Here is a 9,739-nt window from a genome sequence, read left to right on the forward strand (position 1 = left end):
ACTTTTTACTGGGGCACCTGCCCCTGTATTCTTGTGCTGTGCCCCAGTAATGGTCAAGACCTTTGGTGTTGTTTTTGGACATGTAGGGCTCCTCGGTCTATCTGCAACATCCGGTCATATTAGCAAAAATGCAACGTCCAGTTACACTTTACACAAGTCAATCAAGTGTTTGATTTACTTTACTTAGTCACTATATAACAAAACAATGTAATTTGACTTTCTGAACTTTTAGTGGAGTATCAAAGGGATTGAACTAACCAAAATAATATATAAACAACATAGTGGGGAAATTCCGCTACTAGCACAGCCAATTCTAATTGAATTAATAACGTTACCAAGGAAAAGTGTTTAAATAGAAAATAAAGGTGTTAAATGAGTGCATAAAAAGGCCACTAGCAAGCAGCAATGGATAAGAATTACATCAGTAGGACACATTGAACATCTGTCTTGTTTGTTTGTTCAGGGTGATCTGGCGGTGAGCAGAGCGGCTCTTGGTTCCAGGCAGCAGTGTTGTTAGTTGGAAACAACACCACCTTCCTGGCTCAGACACCAACACCACCAGCAACAACAGCAACAGCACAGCTGCAACATACCAACTACCAGCGGGGGCGCTCCTGCTCACTCCCTCTTCTTCTTCTTCCAATTCGTCATCTCTGGATGGAAACTGCTTTCTCTCTAAAATGAAGGGTGTAAAATTAATAAATGAATAACAATGAATTGTTTAAGCAGCACCGAACAAATGTAGGTATATGTAGCCTGGCATACGATCGTGTCAAGGTTTTTGAAGGATCCAGATTTTACACAAAGAAAATACAAGCAGCTTTTGCTCTAAAAAATACTTAAACTGAACTTTACATTGATAATAATTTAGTTTGAAAGATAAATATCAATATTAAGTCTTGTCAAGTTTTGCCGTGGCAACAACTGTCCTGTAGATGTGAAAGTGCTGAACTATTAACCCCTTTGATTTTTTTTATCACAATAACCTGGTTTTTAATTAAGGGAAATCCTTTCTGTCGGCTTTGAGCACATGTATGAACTCAACTCATGCAGTCTAATCTAAATGTCCTGCAGTAAATCCTCCTTCATGATGGTTATAATCTGTTTGTGTTGAAACTGTTTTAGAGACGTGCTGATTCAACTGTATGGTCATTCTGGAGGCTGAAGTTGTGTTTTTGTAGTGAAACATGTAAATCAAAATAAATAAAATAGCAAATGAAGAAATGCTCACATTTTTGCTGCAGTTGCTTAAGTGAATATGGTGCAAAACACACACACACACTCATCAAAATGTGAACACAGAGACAAAATGTGCACATCCGCAAATCAGTATGTGAATTCATGCAATCAGATGTGTACACAATTACAATATTTATAAATAAATATTTTTTTTAAATCTTGGATATTTTTCTAGTTCAAACAAAAGTCACTAACTACAAGTGCTTGAATCTGTAGCTACGAGTCTCAAATGCTGTGTTTTCATGCAGATCATCAATACTGCTGGTTCGTTCCTGGCTGTTGTAACGACATTTGTTTTGGTTGTTAGAGTCACACGAGGCCAAGTCTGAACGACCATCGTTGGCATCTTTGCCTGAGCCAAAAGTGAACTTTTCTTAACAAAATTAATGATCTTGGCGACTCCACTTTGGTTAATTGGCTGAGTTTCCCTACCAGTCAGTCGGAACTGAAAAGGTCTCTTGGATGTCTCTTGGACATTCACAGACTCCTCTAAAAGATGGCTCAGTTTATGTTGACCATTATGTCAGATGTGGGAGAAATGGAACAAGGGAGCAACTCCTCAAAATGACAACAACAATAGGCAACAGTATTTTTTTGTTGTCCTTTGAAGATATACAATGTAATATCAGCAGTCAAATGTCAAGTAGCCTAGATTATTGTCAGTACTTACAGTTTAAGTTGTGTTTAGCAGACGTGGAGACATCAGAACTTCAACAAGAACCGATCACTGAATGAAACAAACATCTTGTAACAAACAACAAAGTGCCTTTTCTCTCTCAACAGTCATATTCAAGACAATAATCTCACACAGCGCTGTCGACAGCAGCAACGTTACTCAAAAAGTCAAGTGTGGAGAACAGCGGCAACAGCAGTTAACATTACGGCTAACGTTTTGCTATCTAAATAGCTAATGTTACCATACACCATCATAGTAATCCAGTGCTAGTTGTCAGTATGGCAACTAACCCTAATCCCCTAACCGTAGTGGTATATACTGCCGTAGTATTGAGAAAAAACCCTTGATAAACACTCAGGTAACCCTTTGCTTTAGATCAGCCCCAAACAAAATGTTACCTGGACACCAACTTACTTAATCAATAGGTGACTAGAAACTTGAGAATCCTGAATGTTTGACTGGCTTGCAAGCAAAGCAACGAGCCAGAATTAGGACTATTTACTTTGGTGACTTTGAACCCAGCTTGACGGAATCTTGCAAAAAGTAAATTTTCTTTAAATCCTTTTCTCGTAGGTGGCTGTAATGGTAAATAGTGTTCACTTCTACAATCATATTCGACCAATCTGGGGACGGAGGCAGACCACAGCTGTTGCACACAGCACAGCGCAGGTGTACAGAAACCAGTCAGTTTGAAAACCCAGTACCCACCGTTGCTGGAGAAAATAAACCACAGCTCCTTTGTTTTTTTGTTTTGAGCCACAGGAAGGGTAGAAAACAAGTGGTGGCCTAATATTCTTCCACAACACAGTAGGCTACCAGAGTTTATACTTATTGTAAGCTGTAGTGAGATACGAGGGACCCACCCATTACCTGCTCATCAATACCATGTTTAAATGCTGAGCTTCATTCCAAATGAGCCCAGCATGGTGTGCTATTTACATAGGCTAATAAGTGAAATAAGTAAAATTACAGTTATATAGCTATAGTCTATTAACAAATAAATGTAAAAACACATTCAATGTAGTATTTAAATAGGTAAAAGCAAATTTCATCCACTAGATGCGATGCAATGGTGCCATAGCCTTTGTAATGTGCTACAAATCCACTAGAATATAAGCAGAAATTTTGAACTAACTGTAGTTAAATTGCAAAATTTTTTTAATTTGCCGATGATATAGACTCTGAACAAATGTCATACAACCTTGTTCATTACATTTGACATCACATAAATGTTTTATGTGAGTTTTACAGGCCCTTGTCTTTTAAGAATAGTCCTTGTGTTGAGTGTTGAACCATTTCATGTGTATGTGGGCATGGCGGTGTGTTTGGTTTGTGAGATTGAGTGTGATGTAGTTTTAGTGTATAAACAAGTTCAAAGCAGACCAACGGACACAGTGATAGGTGCCATTAACTTGACCAAGTTGTCACGGCACTTTCCTTGAAGCATCTAGTTTCGGAGTCCTTGAACTTTGGCTGAACAATTGCTGCTACTGATGTTCGTGAAAAGGTTTTATAGGCAAATGTATACTTGTGGGATAATCTATGCTATTGCAAAGGTATTAGCAACATTGTTGAGGTGGTCCATAATGACGTGTTCCTCCAGGGCAACAGCGACATCCACAATCTCTTTTGCCAGCAACTCTTGCTTGCTTCCAACTTCCTCTGTAACAATGAGAAGGCCAGTGTTCACTCCTTTTGTAGCCTGATGAGCCTTTTTGTTATTGGTAAGGGGGAATATATTGAACATATTTCTAGATATTTTTCAGGCTTCCTTTTGCTCTTTTTTTGTTTATATAATTCAGCATTAAAGATTTCTTAAAAATAGTTCTCGTGAACCCAGTCTCAAATCTGGTCTCGTGGGTTAAGTGTCTCGTCACACCGCTAGTCATTTTGTTTTACACTGGAACTGTAACAGAGCAGTACTGTCACTGATACTTGGCAGCTGGTTAACGTTAAGTAATCTGTGAATCATATTGTTTTGGTCTCTGCCTGACTTTAAACACACTGCGACGCACTGTGGAAACAAAAACAAGTTAAGACCTTCAAGAGATTCTTGATTCTTGTTCTATTGTCTCACACATCATCAGAATCAACAAACCATCAAAATCTGACTTTTGGTGAACTATCAGATGTGTGGATCTTTTATCAGGCCCATGTCATGCCCACTGCACTGGAATGTTTACCGATATGGTGTAATGGAGCTATGACAGATACTACTTCAACATTCTTTTGAATACATTACATGCTCAGGGACACAATGGTAGATGTCTCACAGTGGGAATTGAAACCCAGGTCTCCCACACCAACAGCAAGCATCTTATCTATGTGCCATCACCACCCCTGAACACATTACCCCCATACACGGGCCCAACTTCCTTGAATCCTTTCATTTCAATTCAGCAGGCTTAACCAGTGGCACAAGTGGACACACCCCTTCAAACAGCTCAGACTGAAAGACTAGCCTACAGCTTGCAAATTTCTTTATATTTGATGGAGTGAAAGGAGAGAGGAGTGAAATAGTTTAGTGACCACATGAGTTGTGGAAAACAAATTTAATGTAATTTTTGATACGTGTGTTGAAAGTAAACAATGGAAAATTATTTTGTTAACTTTTGATCAATAAACTGAATTGAAAGATCTCAGCGAGTGCTTTTTCCTTTATTGGTGAGTTTAACCAAGTCAACTTAACTATATTAACTGGAAATGCAGTATAAATGGTCTCCTTTAAGTTTTTGGGGCATAAACATGTTGTAAATACAGGCCCCTCCGAAAGTATTGGAACGGTAAGACACATTCCTTTGTTTTTGTTGTTCACTGAAGACATTTGGGTTTAAGATCAAAAGATGAGGATGAGACAAGAGTTCAGAATTTCAGCTCTCATTTCCTGGTATTCACATCTAGATGTGTTAAACAACTCAGGACAAACAACTGTTTGTTTGAACCCACCCATTTTTCAAGTGAGCAAAACTATTGGAACATGTGACTGACAGATGTTTCTTGTTGCCCAGGTGTTACCTTTTAGGTTGATTGTCCAAACATTAAATAGCTCTGCATGACTAGGCTAAGTTTTCATCCTTGGTTCAAACCTATAAAGACTGCATTTCCTGTTAAAGAGGATAAACCAACATGAAGACCAGAGAGCTGTCTATGGGAGAAAAACAAGCCATTGTTAAGCTGAAAAAAGAAGGAAAATTGAGCAGAACCATTGGACAAACATTGGGCAGAGCAAGCACAACAATTTATGCTGAACGTCCTGAAAAAGAAAGAAACTACTGGTGTACTGAGCAACTGACGTCCAACAGGTCGGCCAAGGGAAAACAACAGTAGCTGATGACAGAAATATGGTGAGAGCTGTGAAGAAAACCTGGTGGAGGTGATGTCATGGCTGCTTCTGGATCAGGCTCATTAATATTTATTGATGATGTCTCATACTCATCTTTTGATCTTAAACCCAAATGTCTTCTGTGAACAACAAAAACAAATTAATTTGCCTTACCGTTCCAATACTTTTGGAGGGGATTGTATCTTCATTATTTTTATTATTTCCCCACTTTGTCTTTCTCTCCCTCCTCAGAGTGTGGTCAGCCAACACTCAACACCAGGATTGTTGGAGGACAGGTGGCCTCTCCAGGCAGCTGGCCCTGGCAGGTCAGTCTGCAAACCACTTCTGTGCAGGAACCCTCATTAACAATCAATGGGTGCTGACTGCTGCTCAGTGCTGTGCAAGGTAAGCAGTGAGTGTAGGGCGGCGACAAATAAACAACATGCCATGCAGTGGTGTAAACAGCCTGTCTAAGGCCGTGGTTCCCAACCTGGGGGCAGGAATCTCTCCAAGGGGTCGCAAGATAAATGTAACAGGTCTTGAGAGGATTGACAGGACAGATAAAAATATATGGATATCACCATCCAAGGAGAAAATCTGTGTTGTTTTGACCTGTGATGATGTACATCAGCAGACAATGATTCATTTTGAGGGGTCATTAGCCAAAAAGGATGGATACTGCTGCTTTAAGAGGCAGGGGAGAAAATTAAAGAGGATTATTCCAGCAAGAGTTTAAGATGCATTTTAGGGTTCATTTTTGTAGCTCTCTCTATAGGCAAGTTTAGTATCTGGTTTCCGTTTGTAGTCCGACTACTAGGGCTGTGCAATATGATTAAAATCTCACATCCCGATATAGGTCATTTTATATACCAGTAACGATATATATCCTGATATAGAATATTTTCTTTGTAAATTCAATGAAATATTATGAACTCTGCCTCATAAAGGTGGGTGGTTAGCTAATCTTTAGAAATCCAACACCATGATATAGAGTGAACAACGACACAGCAAGTAATGTAACTATGAGCTCCAGGCAGTGATACAGCTCTCCTGCTGCTATAGCTAACATCACAACAACAGCATGTCTTGGTGAGCTAGAAAGTAAACTGAATGTCTCTGGGCAAGCCATTAAAAGTTAGATGAGACACTGAAACGGCTGGAGTAACTTAGTGTTGCGTTGCTCGTCCATACAGCAGAATTCTCTCGTGTGCTCCTCGTCATATTGCACAGCCTTACTGACTACTATCAACCTGTCAGGTTTAAGTGGGCTTTGATTGCATGCAGATTAATAGTCGGTGTGGAGACCAAAAGAGGTGGAACGTGTTGCCACTAATGCAATCTCTGAACCCATGGCAATGACAGCGATTTAGCTTTTATCAGCTTTGTAAACTGGTTACTGTGAAACAATCCAATCAGAAACGTCTCAAACTCCTTTCTTGCATCACAAGTTACAAATTGGACGGTAAACATGGGGTGCATCTCCAATTTCTTATTCGTCGTTTCCTTACTTGAACTGGAAGTTGTTTTGCTCAGCTACCTTGCAGGCCGTCCCAAATTATTGCTCCGAGGAGCGAGGTGCAATATCTGAGGAGCTCTCATTAACTTTTATAATGGAGACAAGTTAAGTCAGAGAGAGTCTGTCTGTCAGCAATAAACTTTCTACATCATTTATAGTCATTTCCATTCTGTCACATGAGGCTTGGAGTGGAGTCCAAATATAGACAACAATAAAACTAAACGAGTAAGGAGTCGGACTAAACAAGTAACTAAACTGCATTAAAGATTCAGAAGAAGCAAATACTGGGAAAGAAAGTCTGCACATCCAGCCGAGGTCACGACTGCATCTGATGAAAGCAGCCGCCGACTCCTTAAATAAATCAGCTGATGAAATGTGTGAACAAATGTGATAACTGTGTGCCTTTATTAGTATCAGCACAGTTCACATGTGTGCAGAGCCAAATTCATTAAAAGTCTCTCTATCAAAGAACTACATGTGCAGACTGAAGGATTAATTAATAATTTTAAGGGAATAATATATTAAAATAATAGGATAGAAATTACTAACTTGTGGGAATTAAATCTCCCTGTTGCAACATCTATCAAGTTCCATACAAACTAGACGGGGTTGTAAAATGGTCTCTGCTAAAATGCTCTTGACTACAGTTCTGATTTTCATGTCTTTGCTTGTTTTGTTTCTCTTCTGATTACCTCAGAACAGGCCTAACCACAAGCACTCTGACTGTGTATCTGGGTCTCCAGAGTCTACAGGGATCAAACCCCAACCAAGTGTCTCGGACAGTATCACAGATCATCATTCATCCCAACTATAAATCTGTTTTAGATAACAACATCTGCCTCCTGAAGCTCTCCTCTCCGGTGACTTTCACCACCTACATCCAGCCCGTCTGTCTGGCAGCCACAGGCAGCACCTTCTACAAGGGGACTGTCTCCTGGGCCACCGGTTGGGCCAGTGATGGAACTAAAAGTGGGTGGCAATAACTATGTTTTCTCAGGATTTATCGAGTGATAAGCAGGTTTGTGCCCAAACGCACAACAGTGGAGAGCTGACATCAGTTTGCAAGGTTTATTAGCAAAAAGCAGAATAATGTGACTTCCATGGAAGCATGATAGACAATTAAAACAAAGGTTATAATCTGTTACACAAAACTAAATTCAAATAAAACTGCACTGTATTGTGGGGCACAACCAAGTGACACACATCAGGTAAAACGAAGCGAGGTAACTAACTTATCAAGGTAACTTCATAAGTAACGTTGTGACGTCGGGTGTAACTTTGTAAGCCGTTCTACGAAAGGTGGATAGGTGTTACCCGAGGTCTGCTGCCATGGCAATTTACATGGCATCTCTAAATTTCCACAAGGTTTTATGCTTGGACCAATCCTTTTCAATCTACATATGTTTCCTGTAGGCAATTACATAACCGGTTCGGTTCGAAGTCTCTCTACCTCCTAAAAGGGAGTCTTTTCTTGCCTCAGCCGCCAAATATTAGTAATAATATAAAGAGGACAGTCTAAACTTGCTCTATATGAAAAGTGAAATGAGATAACTTTTGTTATGAATTGGTTATATTCGTTATATAAATTTAATCTGAAGTACTGGAAGTGTTTTGCAGTTTGGTGGGGGACCTGTCCTTTGGTTTAACAATAGAGTTACTCATTGTCCCTTTAATGGGCTAAGATATTGTAAAACTGCTGACATGGTCCTTTAAGTTCAAGTAGTGAGGATGTCTGTTTGATCAACCGAGGAACACCTGGAAACTCACGAGGTGTGCCACAGTTTTATTAAACTGCCCATTTTGTGTAAAACCATTTTAAAAGATGTGAACACTTGATTATTAAACTAAATTCTTGTCTCTTCAGTGTCCCTTCCTTTCCCCGAAAACCTAATGGAGGTGCAGCTGCCGATTGTAGGAAACAGAGAGTGTACCTGTAACTACGGAGTGAGCTTGATCACAAACAACAAGATGTGCACTGGGTTCAGTGCTGGAGGAAAGGATGTCTGTCAGGTGATCATTTGTATGCCTGTGTTTCTGTCAGATTTCACTTTCTGCAAAGATTCTTTCTCCTAAATGTTTCTGTCCTTTAAGGGGGATGGAGGAGGTCCGCTGGTGAGCAAGCAGGGCGGTCGCTGGATCCAGTCGGGAATCGTGAGTTTTGGTAACGCCTGTGTCCTGCCAAATCTCCCAGGAGTCTACACCCGAGTATCCCAGTATCAGTCCTGGATCAACAGCCAGATCACCAGCAACCAGCCAGGCTTCATCAACTTTACCTCCACTGGGACCGACAGTGACTTCAGCATTAGCTGTCGTGGCGTGCCACCACCAATATCCCAAGGTAAGTGCCTACCATGTCCAGACTTTGATTTTTAACTACATTTCACCTTGGAAAGTTTATTAGATATTTTTCTTCTTCTTACAGACAGTGCTGTTTCATGATATATTTGGGTGGAGATGTGTTTATTTACTGTAGGGCTGCAATGACTATTTTGATTACTCTAGATTACTCTATTGATGATTACAAAGAATAATCGACTATTTGGATTATAAATTGATTACAAAAATTACAAAATGCATCTTATTTAGCTATCAGCTTTTAAATTAAACCTGAGGTTGTTTTAGGCATGTGCTAATTAACAGTCACGACAATAAAATAAATACTGCTTTCAAAAATACATCTTTTACTGAACGTTTCTGCTGCAGCAAAAGAAAGTTCCACTGAAATCAAGTCCTGATCTCAGCAGCTGATCTGCTGTTTAGTGAAGGAGCAACTTACACGCCAGTACTGCAACACCCCGGGACAAACTGACACTATATACAAAGAAAGGAATAACGTCATGCATTACATTTTCTGTATTCACAGAGGGGTCAATAATAATTTGTAGTAGACAGCATTTCGCAACATTTATATATTTTCCCCTAACTCAGCAACTCACAAAACTCTGTGATTTTTTTAGGGAGTTTGGGTCGGATTACCCGCCGCCTC

General features: G+C 39.8%; 1 pseudogene; it reads left to right on the forward strand.

Moving 5' to 3' along the window:
* The first annotated feature begins 5,489 nt into the window (after positions 1-5,489).
* LOC123965096 lies at positions 5,490-9,091 on the forward strand (annotated as a pseudogene).
* The last annotated feature ends 648 nt before the right edge of the window (positions 9,092-9,739 follow it).

The sequence above is a fragment of the Micropterus dolomieu genome, unplaced genomic scaffold, assembly GCF_021292245.1.
Source record: "Micropterus dolomieu isolate WLL.071019.BEF.003 ecotype Adirondacks unplaced genomic scaffold, ASM2129224v1 contig_8662, whole genome shotgun sequence".
Lineage (NCBI taxonomy): Eukaryota > Metazoa > Chordata > Actinopteri > Centrarchiformes > Centrarchidae > Micropterus > Micropterus dolomieu.